The sequence below is a fragment of the Anabrus simplex genome, chromosome 1, assembly GCF_040414725.1.
Source record: "Anabrus simplex isolate iqAnaSimp1 chromosome 1, ASM4041472v1, whole genome shotgun sequence".
In the NCBI taxonomy this organism is placed as follows: Eukaryota; Metazoa; Arthropoda; class Insecta; order Orthoptera; family Tettigoniidae; genus Anabrus; species Anabrus simplex.
In genome coordinates this window covers 217,270,742-217,286,760 of record NC_090265.1, presented here as the reverse complement: position 1 = coordinate 217,286,760, position 16,019 = coordinate 217,270,742, and positions in this window count along the sequence as shown.

Below are 16,019 nucleotides of genomic sequence, written 5' to 3'. Positions count from 1 at the left end.
TCATATTCCTATCTTGCTCTGTTCTCTTTTTACTTTATCCTTACCTCTAAAAATGTCAAGTCCTTGATATCTCAAATTGTCGTCGTCAATCTCTCTTTTCTTCTGCTTAAATACCATCATATCGTTCTCTTCTCAGCAACCTGATTTAGTAATTCTTCATTTGTGATCTGATCTACCCATCTCACCTCCAACATTTTTCCATAGCACCACATTTCTAAGGGTTCTTCTCTTATTCTTCCCCTACTGGTTATGTCCATGCTTCACTTACATGCCACAGTTTACTAAAAACCTTCATATATATGTTTCTTGAATGCATGGTGTAGCATATTTGTAATACCCTTTTATAAAGGATCCGATAAACACGAAATTAATAATTCCAGACCAATCTCAGTTCTGCCTATCATATACAGAATACTGGAAAAAGTGTTTAAAAAGAGATTATTGACATTTCTAATACGTAATTAAGGGGCCGATGACTTGGATGTAAGGCTTCATTAAACAACAAGCATCATCATCATCATCATCATCATCATCATCATCATCATCAATTCATCATTATTTTTTTCCTTACCAATATGGTTTCATACCTAATTCAAGTACCTACAGTGTCATAGAAGACATTATTATTAAATTGTAAGAAGGATTAGACAAGTGCATGCTAGCATATGGCCTATTCATAATTCTGAAAAGAAAAAGAACATTTGACAGGACCCTGTTCTCCTCCTTCAGAAGTTAGCAGCAGCAGCAACAACAACAACAGCAGCATCAGCAGCAGCAGGTATGAGAGGGACTGTCCTTAATTGGTTCGAAGACTGTATTCATGTTAGATAAGTTGTTCGTAATATGAGTGAAGGGAGTGAAAGATCTCAGTTGAAGTACCACAAGGATCTGTATTAGGCCCTATTCTCTTTATGATATTTATTAATGATATTGGTTGTTTAAATGTGAAATATCTTTATATCCTGATGGTACCACTGTTTTATACGTTGGTAATTCCTGTTATGATCTTGATAGAAGAAGCAGCACGATGTAACCTTAGCTTAATGTTGACTGAATGAAAATAGATTTACAATCAACCTAGCGAAGACAAATTATATTGTTTTTCACACACCTTCATACAGCCTTCCTTTGAACACATAAATTTCACTCTATGAAAAATATAAAATTCTTGCAAATTCTGCGATATTTCTTGGATTAATTGTAGATGAAACACTCTCTTGGGATAGCCATATTAAAGTCTTCTGTGATAAAATTATCTTGTAGGATGTCAGGCCTTGAGACTTGAGATTGACGCATGCTCAACAGCCATGCGCGCGAATTCTTGTCAAAAGACCACAGTAGCTTCATACACATTTTATTATTATTATTATTATTATTATTATTATTATTAATAATAATAATAATAATAATAATAATAATAATAATCTATATATATATAAAATAAGAGTTTTGTCTGTACATTGCTCAGAATTTGAAAAAAATGGTATTTCTATATCGGTCATGTCCATAGTAACAAGGAAATGCACTTTTTACTTTTCCGTAATTTCTGTCTGTCTGTCTGTCTGTCTGTCTGTCTGTCTGTCTGTCTGTCTGTCTGTCTGTCTGTATGTATGTACACGCATCACTAGAAAACGGCTGAAGAGAATTTAATGAAAATTGATATGTAAAGTCGGGGGATGAGCCGCTACAATCTAGGCTATAAATCATTTTACTCACGCTGAGTGAAATGGTAGTTTAGGGGAAGGCCTAAAATTTAATTCTCAAATATTTATTTTATTAGTGGTCCTATCGATAAATACTACACAACGAAAGTTATATATAAGTAAATTTCCGATCATTTATGTCATACATTGCTATCGTACCGGCTTCGATAATACAGATATTCATCAATTTGTATTTTTGTTGCCAAGTCCACATCAACGCCGAGCCACGAGAAAATGGGTTAACAGAATTTAATGAAAATCGGTATATGGAGTCGGGGAATAAAAAACTACAGTCTAAGTTGTAAACAATTTTATTCACCCTGGATGAAATTGTAGTTTAGGGGAAGGCGCTTAAAATTGAATTTTTAAATACCCATGTTATTGGTCCTACCGAAAAGTACTACATAACATTAGTTATAGAGAATACAATTTCCAATCATTTATGTTTTATTCAATTTTACCGTACCGACTATGATAAGAGTGGTATTTCAGAGTCGGAGGAAAACTAAATGTGGAGGCCTACAATATTGAAAGCGCATAACAATGATCAACAATAACATTACATTGACCATTGTTTGTTGTGATGTTCTTTGTATCTTATGCTGCTGCTCAACTCAAATAGATGGGATTAATGCTGCGTAACGAGTATAACAGCCTGACTGAATATTGGCGGAAAATGGCTAGGGAGTTAGAAAACTTTCTTCTCTAGCATGCCATTCCTCTGGTTCATATTCTGATACTGCCGGTACATTAGAGACTGGTTCATCAGAGTATACCAGCCATTCGATCCCTGCTCTGACGCACTGTTTTGAATGAGCAATGTGCACACTTAAGGCAAACGCTCACTTAGTAGTATTAGTATGACCTGGTCTAGGATTACAATTTAGAACTAATCCAAATTATAGCACCACAATTCACGAAATAACTCAAAATTCAACCATGAAAAGAGCCGTTTCTTAAGGAAAGCTTCTTCCTCTTCACTTTTATTAAATTCTACATGCATTTTATTCCAAATTAGTAGTGAGGTGGGGTTTCTCCTCTGGCTTGGAGGAAAAATTTGTCTCCAAGTCAGTTAGATTTTTCCGCCGCCTGCGTAGTGAACTGAGATTTTCCGACTCAACGGGTACTCCTATTAAACAGATTAGTAAGAGGGCATAGTTTTTGCCCTGGGAGTCTCCACTATTCGACACCCCCACCCGGCCGAAGATAAGACAAAGTGTGTTCACGGATCACGGCTCTCTAAGGCTTGGTCATTCCAGCTCTGGAATTTTGGGCTGTTAGATCGGCAGAGAAAATGTGTGGTTTTTCATTTGATCGAGTATTTCATATAAAAAGCATTGCTTTTAATCGCGCCATTCATACTTACGTCATTGTAATGACCTATGTTCATTTCAATTGGGGAAACTACTAAGACAGTCTTTCTGAGGATGTAAAGAGGCAGGTGGAGAGTGAGTGTCTTTCATTAAAATGAAAACTCCCCAACCTGATTGTGACTGATGGTAGGCAAGGTGGCCTACCCTTACATTGAAAATTCCCTAACCCAGTCTTCATATGAGAAAAAACGTTTGTGACTTCCCCGTCGCGTTTCTAGGGTAACGTTAAGTGCTACGCAATTTAATTCAATCTTACTCACAACGTGAACACTACCTAACCTAGAACACTGTATACAATGTAGAATTCCGTAGCGAAGCACGGGTACATCAGCTAATAATAATAATAATAATAATAATAATAATAATAATAATAATAATAATAATAATAATAATGAAGGGGTGCACTTCTTGAGACTATCCAAGAATCATCTAGGAAACTCGGCCAACCACCCCGTAAACGGAAATATAGACAGTGGACTTCGGATTGTGACAGAGAACTGGAAACACGTATGCGAGCCTCGAAGAATTGACACAGTCATCAAACACAGAGAATTGGCAGATCTTTTCAGAAACTCAAAAGCAAACGTCCAAACGACTCAGACGAATTAAACGTGCATACCATAACAAAAGATTAGAGGAGATCGATTATGACTTCAAACGGAATAACACAAGAAATTTCTACAAAACCTTTCGCGAAGAGCTGACCAGCTACAAGCCACCCACTCTTTGTTTTCGGCGCCCTGACGGAACTCTCGAGACCAACACAAAGGCTAACCGTGACATCCTGAAACAACATTTCAAAAAGTTACACAACTGCGAACCACCTGAGAAACTCGAATTCCACATACCTACTCCAAACCCAGATTCACTTCCACCGACTCATGAGGAGATAAGGAACATCATATTACATCTCAAAAACAATAAAGCACCAGGAAAGATAGTGTAATCGCGCCGAGATGCTGAAGAATGGGGGGGAGGAGGGTCAAATGATCGACCAATTACAAGTCATAATTGCGAACATATGGGAAAGTAGAGTCATACCTCTAGATTGGAAAATTGCCCTGATCCATCCACTGCATAAGAAAAGTGACAAGATGGATCCAAACAACTACCGAGGTATTTCTCTTCTGCCAATAGCATACAAAATTCTTTCACGTGTTCTGCTTACCAGATTGGAACAACAGACAGAAGATAAGATCGACTTTCGTAGATTTAAAAAAGGCACACGACTCAATAGACCGTGGTACCCTGTTCAATGTCCTTCGAGAATACGGTGTTGATAAAAAACATAGTCAGGTTAATCCAACAAACCTTAACAGATACAACCTCTAAGGTGAAGTTCATGGGTGAAATCGCTGTACCCTTTAAAACAAAAACAGGCGTTAGTACTGGATAAGGTGATGAAAACATGGGAGAAAGAAGTACCAGGAATAAACATGGAACGAAAACAAAACAAAACCGGATTAACATTAAATGCCTTGCCTTTGCTGACGATCTAGCAATAATTACCCGGACTCCCGAAGAAGCCAGGCACGCCATCGAGAAGCTTCACGAGATTGCAATCAAAACTAGTCTCCACATCTCCTATGAAGAAACGCAATACATGGACTCCAAGTGCACACACCTAACATCACTAGCGACCAAATATGGCAACATTTTACAAGTCAAACAATTCCAGTACTTGGGTAAAATTATTGGTAATTCCGGCAATGAAAAAGCAGCCAACAAAATGCGCGCAGAAAAACTACGTAAAGCATACCTAATCACCTGGAACTTCTACAATAAGAAATCAATATACACAAAAGCCAAACTCCGACACTACCACACTGTTGTCCTCCCTGAGGCACTCTACGCAACTGAGACATCATCACTTGCAATTAACATCAAGAACATTAAGAAAATTGAACGACAGATACCGAGGAAGATATTCGGGCCCAAGTTTCAAGAGGGTATATGGATGCGAAAAAGCTTGGAAGAATTCTATGCATTAACTGAGCGATTGACTTCAGTCGCACGCAAACGGCGTATGAAATTTTATGGACATTTAGCACGAATGGATGACTCACTACTGATTAAGAAAATATTTCTTGTTATCAATGGAAACCGACAAACCAAAGTTCGCTGGCTAGTGGATGCACAAAAGGACCTCGCAGTAGTCGACGTTGATCCAATGGCAACCACAAGGAATACATACAGACAAAAGATCAACACCCATAAATTTGCACCCAAGAATCCATCTGAGAAAAGCTTGACACTCAAAAACTCATGGACACAAGAAAGACGGCAGGCCCATAGTGAAAGGATGAGGAAGTTTTGGGAAGATAAGAACAAGAAGATGAAGAATACCAGTGCTATTTAATGGTTCTATGTACTCTTAAGGGGCTAAACGAATATACATATATATATATAATATTGGCTTTACGTGCTAGTAAATCTACCAACACGAGGCTGACTTATTTGAGCACATTCAAATATCACCGGACTGAGCCAAGATTGAACCTGCCAAGTTGGGGTCAAAAGACCAGCTCCTCAAACGTCTGAGCCACTCAGCCCGGCATATACATATTTTAAACGATGAAAATACTCATTCTATTAACTTACTAACATTTTCTGCCTTGTACTATTATTTGCTGCGTGTTATCTCTTTCATGCTTTCCCACGTGTTCTGCAACAGATGCTTTCCGCGTTTCCGACATTACACGCTGTTTATCATAAAGAACAAACGACAACAGATTAATTTACACCTCGACGGGGAAAAGGAAACTCCTTCAGCATCGAATCATTTACTGAACGCTTTCGTTTACATTCTTACACATTTTCAAACTGTATACACTATTCTAATAACATTCATCACTATGCAGGTGTACAATGTGCTTACAGTAACCACAAACTGCTGCAAACGAAGCGGTAGGTACAAGCTGCGGAACTGACATTCACTTGTGTCCAGAAACCACATTGAAAATGAGCGCAAGGTGTGGACCACAGATATAGCAGTGAGAGAGAAACCATAAATATTGCTCGTGTAATTTTTAAAATAATAATTCAGTTAAGTTTTAAAGACTTATAGAATGTTATTGTTCACGTCATATCATATTAATAATGAACATTGACAATCCACGGATTTCTGGGGACAAGTCATTCAATTCCAGGGACAAATTTCTTCCGGGGACAAGAAGAGAAAACAGGGACGTATGGTAAGCTTATGGAATTTGTATACACTACGGAAGTTTTATGCCAATATCTATGCAACTATTAGAGGAATATTCTTGAAGTTTCCCCAATTTGTCCGTTATTATCGGGCATTTAAATGGTGTAAAAGAAATTGATTTGTATGGTGCAATTCATTATTATCAGCTTTTACAATTTCGTTCCCATATTTCCCATAAACACAATAGGCCCTATTCATTTATTTATTTATTTACTTATTTATTATGCCTTTGTAGGTGGTGAAGTTAGGGCTCTCGGCCCTCTTTTACACTTAACCATTGTAGTGATACATCATTGGGAGCAGAACTTGAATATACAATATTATATAGTAAATAATAACCTACACAAAAATACATTGCACTTTTCTAACTCACATTCATTCGATCATCCAGTCATACAAGTTTTAGTCAGCTGCGTTCAGCAGGTAGTCTCGGTAAGCAGTCTTAAATTTAAGTAATGAGGTGGTATTTCTGACAATGACAGGTAGGGAATTCCAAAGTCTAGAATCCGTCACAACAAAGGAATTGTTGTACATAGAGGATCGGTGAACAGGAATAGAAAGGGAGGAACCAGAACAGGTATTACTGCTGTGAAAGGAGGACAAATACTTAAGCTGGGATGAAATGTATAGTGGTCTGTGGAATGGGTGACCCTCCTCTTCTGACTACGTTGGGCTCCGTTTACGAAGCATCAACGTCTACCTCTCCAACCGCCCCGCAAGGGGCCAGGTCATATCCTGACCAGTGAAGACGTAAAAATTGCAAACCAGCTACAACCAACAAAGTGAAGTCATCGGAAAAAAATATGAAGAAAAAGCACTCAAGGCCCGAAAGCGAGGTCGAAGGGCTAAAATTCCTCACTGGTCCCTCGGGACCTATGAGAATAGCTGCTTGGCTTGGTCTGTCTTCAGAGATCAGTCTGTATATGTGTATCAGTATGTGATACGTTCGTCGTTTGTCAGGTTTCAGCCATGAAATAGTGTAATAGTATGGGGTGACATGTGCATCATAACTCAGACTGTATATAAATCTAAGGCAATAATTAAGCGCTCGCAGAAGTTTCGAGGTCTGCTCTTTTGTTGCGTCTAGAAGAATGACGTAACAGTAGTTGAGGACGGGAAATACTATTGTTTGTATAACTCTCCCAAAGTAAAAGAAAAACGGGCAAATTTTTCACCTCTCTTAGAGCAGAGATTTTATTGTACAGGATGGACCACCATGATGTTAGCAGTTATATTTATGTAAATGTTAGAAAAAATCAAATGTTAATTTTTAAATGTATAGAATTTTCACTGGTCTTACTGCTGTGTCCCCTTCAGTTTTTAATTAAATGTGAATACAGTGTTTTGTTTCAACCTGGAGAATAGCAACTTGTAAAACTTTCTGTAAAGTTTCAAGTGTATTATCGAGTTAATTTATGAAATAGGAGGTCAAAGAAGAGGTCGATTCTGTGTTTATTTATCGGCCACGGTATTAAATAGTGTAACTCAAACAGCAAACGTCCTATGAACTACAGAGCTATGTGATGCTGATATAGGACGCTCTCTGTTCTCACTGGACCATGTACCCCTTCACTATAATGCAAATATATAATAGGAAAAGGAACACTACCGGACATTTTTACATGAAAATTGGAAGGCATGCAGAGGAGAAGAAGAAGAAGTTATAGTTTTCTAATATGTATAAATCACCTCAATCTCGGGTCTTTATGGTTAGCAACCCACGTCCCAAGTTGAGATCCCCTGAAGGATTTGCCCTAGTAATCACCCCTTACGACAGACAGCCAGTGTTGCCAACTTAGCGGATTTTTCGCTAAATTTGGCGGAATTAGGAGACTGTCGGCGGAGAAATATATCATTTAGCGGACAGCGGATTTTTGGGCGGAATTCTAGACTTATTATAGTGGAATTTACTGTTTTATCCATTTTACGTTTTTTAAAAATTTGCACTCCAGTATGTCTCCGAGCTATTCCGTATTTCTTGTCAGGAACTAGCAGTCACTTGAGGAAAACATGTTATTTGGATTTGATGTTATGAAATCATGGTATCATAAATTTGTAATGCGTGGGGAAAGGTTACTTATCTCTTAGTTGACGAATGACGACAGGTAATGAAACTGTGAGAGAGTAGCATTTATATTTATGCTATGAAGGAAGACCGTTTAATGAACTGGCCTGTTCTGTGTATGGTCTTGAGGTAGGGGATTCACCTAATTTGCACTCGACAGTAAAACGCCTACAAGTTTTAGCTCGCCGGCTCTCAGACAGGGGGTAATCCCAGTGAAACTCACAGATCAGGTGAGTGCAGACACTTAGTTTTATTATTATTATTACTCATTTTTATTGCTCATTATTTGAGATCGGATTTCTTAGCGCAATTTTAGCGGATTTTTAGTAGTATTTAGCGGATCTTGAAAATATAAGTTGGCAACACTGCAGACAGCGGAGACCGTTGATGCATTCTACTGTCACCACCTACAGCGTAACCCTTCCTCAAGACTTTCATATAAACTAAAACAATATTGACAAGGAGTTGATGACAACGCTGTCCTCAGCATCTAAAATGAAGCACGAGTAACTAGCAATCACACAAGTGGACTACTGACGGCTCAAACAGAAGTAATATTGTGCTACACTTGGCAGCGTCTTTAAGAACACTAATAATATATCCCTGGCAAAAGTAGTAGGACTCTTCTTGTAGAGTGACCCACTTTCATCTTTGTATATTAAACATAGTTTCACGCAGATGTCAAAACAGGGTCGTGCGTCTGAAGCGGAGGAGAAATCTGCATGAAGACTGATTCGTTCCAAATATTATGATGGCTTACTGCATTTCTACTGGGCACAATGAACTTCGAAGTCAGTTGGTAGAAATGCCCTATCTCACCAATGTTAAGTTGTCAGGTTTATGTCCCTGTATCCCTCTATAGATCGGAAGTAGAATGTCGTCCTCCAGATCTCAAGTCCGGCGACCGAGCGAGTTGGCCGTGCGGTTATGGGCGCGCAGCTGTGAGCTATCATTCAGGAGATAGTGGGTTCGAACCCCACTGTCGGCAGCCCTGAAGATGGTTTTCTCTGGTTTCTCATTTTTACACCAGGCAAATGCTGGGGCTGTACCTTAATTAAGCACACGGCCGCTTCCTTCCCATTCCTAGTCCTTTCTTATCCCATCGTCGCCATACGACCTACCTGTATCGGTGCGACGTAAAGCAACTTTAAAAAAAAGTAAAAAATTAAATCCGGCAGAGGTAGTCGGATATTTGAACGGCGGAACGTCCATTCGGCATTCCACATTGTGTGATGCCGACATTTAAAATATTTCTGGTGACACAGTTGGAGTTTGGCATTGTATCTCACCCATACATCATCCAACAGAGATAGGTTTCTTTGTCATCTGTTAGAGAAAAACGAAACGTCGAAACTGACACGCATGTAGCCGAGTATGCACGCTGTAGCTAAGGCCATACGATTATTATTATTATTATTATTATTATTATTATTATTATTATTATTATTATTATTATTATACTGCAATCATTGTAGCTATAATTTTGTCTGGCTCATTGGCTGAATGGTCAGTGTATTGGTCTTCAACTCAGAGGGCCCGGGATTCAACTCCCGGCCACGTCGCAGATTTTTAACTATATGTGGTTAATTCCTCTGGCTTGGGGATAAGATGTTTGTGCTTATCTTAATACACTTTTCTTCTGCAACCAACACGCCACATTGCCTGCCATCTCAGAAACACGCAGTAGTGAGCAGATCTCTACACATAGGTTTGGCGTCAGGAAGGGTATCCATTCGTAAAACTGGACAAAATCTCCAGTCAACCCAATAAATTTAGGAAAAGGCCTAGAAGATGAAAATGATGATTAAGAAGAAACTATCATTTTGAAACACTAGAACTGCGTTTAGCGTTTAAGTTTATTGAACTAGAATTATACGTAAAGTGGTAGTTTAAGTAAGATTAACTTGATATTTTTACTTTAAGTGATGTTTATAGACAAAATTTTCTTTTATGTTTAATTCAAGAAGTTTAAGAGTGTGTTTATGTGATTTTGATTATTTTTTAAATAATTGTTCTAAATATTTAATATTATCAGGTAAGTATCAGGGATGTCCGCCTCTGTGGTGTAGTGGTTAGCGTGATTAGCTGCCGCCCCCGGAGGTCCGGGTTCGATTCCCGGCTCTGCCACGAAATTTGAAAAGTGGGGTCCACTCAGCCTCGGGAGGCCAACTGAGTAAAGGTGGGTTCGATTCCACCTCAGCCATCCTGGAAGTGGTTTCCCGTGGTTTCCCACTTCTCCTCCAGGCAAATGCCGGGATGGTACCTAACTTAAGGCCACGGCCGCTTCCTTCCCTCTTCCTTGTCTATCCCTTCCAATCTTTCCATCCCCCCGCAAGACCCTTGTTCAGCATAGCAGGTGAGGCCGCCTGGGCGAGGTACTGGTCATCCTCCCCAGTTGTATCCCCGACCCAGAGTCTGAAGCTCCAGGACACTGCCCTTGAGGCGGTAGAGGTGGGATCCCTCGCTGAGTCCGAGGGAAAAACCGACCCTGGAGGGAAAACAAATTACGAAGAAGAAGAAGAAGAAGAAGAAGAAGAAGAAGGGATGCATTCGACATTTCCGCGTGTGTTCGTGTACTTTCGCGTCAGCGCGGTTGCTTGAAGAGATGCTACTTTTATCGTAGCCTATATTCTTTTGTTTATGTTTGTAAAAACATGTCATTTTGCTACAGAAATGATAGAGTAGCGGCACAGTATTTGGCGTTGTTCTACTTCACAACTGCTCATAGGAGAGTTGAGTATGTTAAGCCCCTAAAAGAAGTAAATGCCTTTTAGTTTGTACTTCATTGCTTATGACACGTTTTAAAGTAATTATTTTCCTGGCACACGATAATTACAAAGCATGAAGTGTTTACCGCATTTTAACTGGAAATAATTTTAATTTCATCTGCTTAGCAACTGAGACATTTTTGAGCACATCTACAATAACTGTGCTGTAATACAGATGTTTAAAAAACGTATCATTTGACTTTGAATGTGCCAATGATGGTTTGCCCGCCACTGCTTGCTATTCAAATTTGCAATACCTAAGACCGCTTCCCTCCCAGTCCTAGACCTATCCTACACCATCGTCGCCGTAAGACTCTGAGTAGCTGCGACGTAAAAAGAAAGAAGAAAAGAAAGTAACCTAAGAGTGATGGTAAACGAATTAACACTGACCTCTCGTATAGTCTGCGCGAAGGTCAAGAACAACCTGTGTTTCATCAATCATCTAATGCTGATGCATGCATTAGACGTAGGCTACGTCAAAAATGGAGTTATTACTAAATATAACGAGTTTCATAACAAGTATTACACCAATTTAATCCGAAAAGTAATTATTTTAAGGGATAGACATCTGTGTCTTCTGGCTTTTAACGCTACAACTCCCCTTAAGACATTAAATGTCATGCTCCGTGTTTTCAGCGAGATTCCTATATGGAAGATACAGAAATCAGATAAGGACAGATTTGTTTATTTAGAAATTATAATACGATATTCACAAGAAAGTACAAAACAGACACGACACTAGAGTAAAAAAAAAAAAAAAGGGACAAGTAAACAACTGAGATGCGTTGCTACTTCGAGTACCACAGTTTCAAGGGCTATTGCTTTCGTATACTGGTCCACAAATGGTCTGCATATTGTTACAATTATTATTGTTCAACTTCTTGGGTGAATGATCAGCATCAAGGTTTCCAGTAGTTCAGAGGGTCCTACATTTGATTCCCGGTCGCGTCGAGGATATTAAACGCATGTGGTTAATTCCTTTGAATGTGCGACTGGGTGTCTATATTTGCCCCAGTAAAAGCCTCTTCATATAGGCAACACGTAGCACACTGTACTACCAATTACTACAACACAGGGTTGGCGCCAGGAAGGAAGGGCATCCGACCGGAAAACAGGGCCAAGTCCACATGTACGGTACATTTTGCACTTGCCATGTCATCAGGGTGTGAGAAAATTGGAAGAAGAAGAAGAAGAAGAAGAAGAAGAGTTTTTTGAATTATTGACTAAATGTGTAATACTGTAATATGGCCAGTATAAGTTCAATAAATATACTAGTGGATATACATACCTATTACAGCCAGAATCAGCCCTCGGGAGGCAGACCCTCTAGTGAGGGTGGCTGGGTCTGTTGTGTATAGAAACTGCGTGTTATTGTGGTGGAGGGTAGTATTGTGACTGAATTGTAGAAATATCTGAACACTGTGGCTAGGAGCAATAAGAGTTTCAAATATTCTTACATGTGATTTATTCAGTGTGAAAGGTAGAGGTGTTTTATCTGGACATTTCCTCAGAGGAAGAAGATCTTTCACTTAGATGGGGAATTCTAGACCTCGTTCTACGAGCAACCATCGTTACAAACAAAACTACATATTAATGAACATCAGAAACTCTAATAGGTCTTAACATCCAGAACAAACGTTACAGCTACAACTAACGGACTATAAGCAAGACGAAAAGTGCTATAGCCGGGCCGAGTGGCTCAGACGGTTGAGGCGCTGGCTTTCTGATTCCAACTTGACAGGTTCGATCCTGGCTCAGTCCGGTGGTATTTGAAGGTGCTCAAATACGTCAGCTTCGTGTCGGTAGATTTACTGGCACGTAAAAGAACTCCTGCGTGACTAAATTACTGCACCTCGGCGTCTACGAAAACCGTAAAAGTAGTTAGTGGGACGTAAAGTCAATACCATTATTATATTCAGAAGTGCTATAGGGCTATAGTGAAGGCACATAGCGAAGAATTGATTGAATTTCCTTCTACAAAGCTCTAATTGCATATGTATTAATTGTTTAACAAATAGTAACATTGTAACTATGTGACACTTCACTTGCTGATAGGGCATGTGATGATATTTCAGTGATAAACAATCGAGTCAAATTTTCAAAGAACTTGGCACTTATTAGTATGATGCACCCACTCTGGCCTGGATGCATGCACTAATTCGGTTGGGAAGAGTGTCATAAAGCCGTAGTATCCTCTCCTGAAGCAAGCTGGCCCGCAACTGTTGTAACTGGTCCTTGATATCCTGGATACTGGCACTGAAACGGAGTTGACGTCCGAGCAAGTCCCACGCGTATTCTATCGGGAACAGATCTGGGGATCTTGCCGGCCACCGCAGTACCTCAACATCACGCAAACAGTTCATAAAGACATATTCCGTTTTTCGACGAGCATTGTTCTCTTGAATAATGGCACCACGACAGTGTCGCTTGAGAGGTAACCAGGGAGGTGAGAATAATAATGGAGTGGCCCCTCACCACTGCTAGCCTGTGGAGAAAGTGGCCAACTTCACAGGATGGGGAAGCCCTTGAGGCGATAAGTAATATTAAAGTCTTTGCTTGAGGCCATGCCCATTCGGCACAACCGTGCGCTATCGAATGAGGGAGAATGCGGTTAAAACTGTGTTTTCTTCCTATTGCACCCGTCCACCTCCCGAGTCCCAGACTAGCATTTATCTCAGGGGTGTCGGTTCATTATTTAAGTCATCAAATATAAATATAACGGCATAATAGAACACGGGAATGAACGGAGCAATTAAAATTAAAATGGGGAAGGCTCGATTGTAAACTTGAATTTAAGGACTCCATGATAGGACTAGGAAGTGACTGTTAACTTTAAAAAGGGCATCATCTAACTACAATAAAAAGATTATGAGAGTGGTTTCCTTTGAAATAATTTGCCAGAAGGAGCGGTTTATTACGCCATCTGACGTATGAAACTTTGATACATTTGGCAACGACATTTAAATTTCCACACATGTTACATACACAAATCACTTGCCATACCGCAAGTGGTATCAATATCTTGCTGGGTTGCTTCTGATATAAAATGACATTTTGGAGGTATAATTTACGGATCGATTCCATTTGAATCGAACCGTTGTTCAAAGATATAGCTTCCTTCTATCGGGAGCCCGAGCATAACCCATGTTACGGTCGGCTTCCCGATTTAACTAAGATGACGTACTCCGGCTATATACATTTTTCCGAGACCGGTGCTCGGACTGGTTAATGTTTCTCGTGAAATGCGAAAACTGGATTCCACGGACAGTTCCTATCTTACGATATCCAGCTGATGCCACACCACTGAATCAGCATTTATATTTTATTTACATGTGATTTGAAATGTTGCAAAGTAGCCTCAACAGACTACTGACACAGATGAGATAACGAGAAGCGGTTGGGAAATACCGTGGCAATGGCCCCCCTCGCATCGCGAGCGAAGTAAACAAACACGCCAAGTATTACTGTCACATCGTCCCATGCGGAAACCGTACAATAACGAGGTAAACAAAATGATTCTAAATTCTCATTCTTCTTATTCAACATACGAATAGAGGGATGTTGTCACCAAATAATTAACTCCACCATCGTCACAATATTCATGAAATTATCATCCTTGAAATTATTATTATTATTATTATTATTATTATTATTATTATTATTATTATTATTATTATTATTATTATTATTATTATTTAACGGTTCCTGGCACTGTCACGTTTGATTAATATCGTCATTATTATGCGGGATGCAAACACAAATGGTTATTACTGTTATTATTAGTATATCCCTCTCGTGGTTATTATTATTATTAATGAATAGGTGACTCAAGATTTTATTATTATTATTCACGTCACTTAAGAGGTTATTATTATTAATGGACCGGTCACTTCCGCCAAAATATATACAGATATCGGTCGCAATTACAAATATTTCACTGATCAACCAACGACATCATTACTGTTACTATTATGACAATTATTATTAATCTGACCGCGGTGATTTAACATCGTCCTTACATTATTATTATTATTATCGGTTCCATGTTATCATTTAGATTCCCGTTTAACATCTTTATCAACGCTCATTTAATTAAGGCGGTCCAATCCTTTATCTGCAATATTTATTATTATTATTATCACGACATCATGATTGTCCTCGCTCGTCATTACAATGAATACAATATACGACCACTTATGTGGAATCTGAACTCTCATTATCCTTAGATCCGTAGTATCTCGACGAATAGTTGTGCAGTCTATTTATTTCGTACATGCTGTCACGGGTCCGAATTCTACCCGCTATGTAACTCAGTATTTCTCTGTGACACTGCCCATACATTTTACACTCATATCAATATCCTAAGTGTCTCTCGTACGGAATTTATTTTCCTCTCTATCTCAATATTCCTTGATTCATTTATTTATTCCTCACAGAATTATCAAGTGACTTATTTATTCCACTTTTGACATCGTACAACCTTTTATTATCTGACTGCAAATTCTTTAACATTTTCTATCTCATTTTGATCTACGCTTTAGTTCGTTCTCCTCAAATAATCGTAACATCTTGAAATTATATTTACCAAAATTTGACAATCATGGTCTCGTAATATTAGTCCTACGTGTTCCGGCTAATGAATTGCAACTTTAAGACACGACATTTATTCGTAAAGAAAAATATTGGACCGTAATTTAAACCACACGTTCATAACATGTACGGATTATTAGCACCGATCTACATTTCAATATTATTAATTGATCAAATTAAATTACCACGCACTTTAATTCCGAATTAAAAACGACCTCCCGTCATTAAATGATTCCCAATAAACTCAACACCTGATCACATAAATTTACTATTACGCACGGCTCACTAAATATTCCAATATCACATGAATTA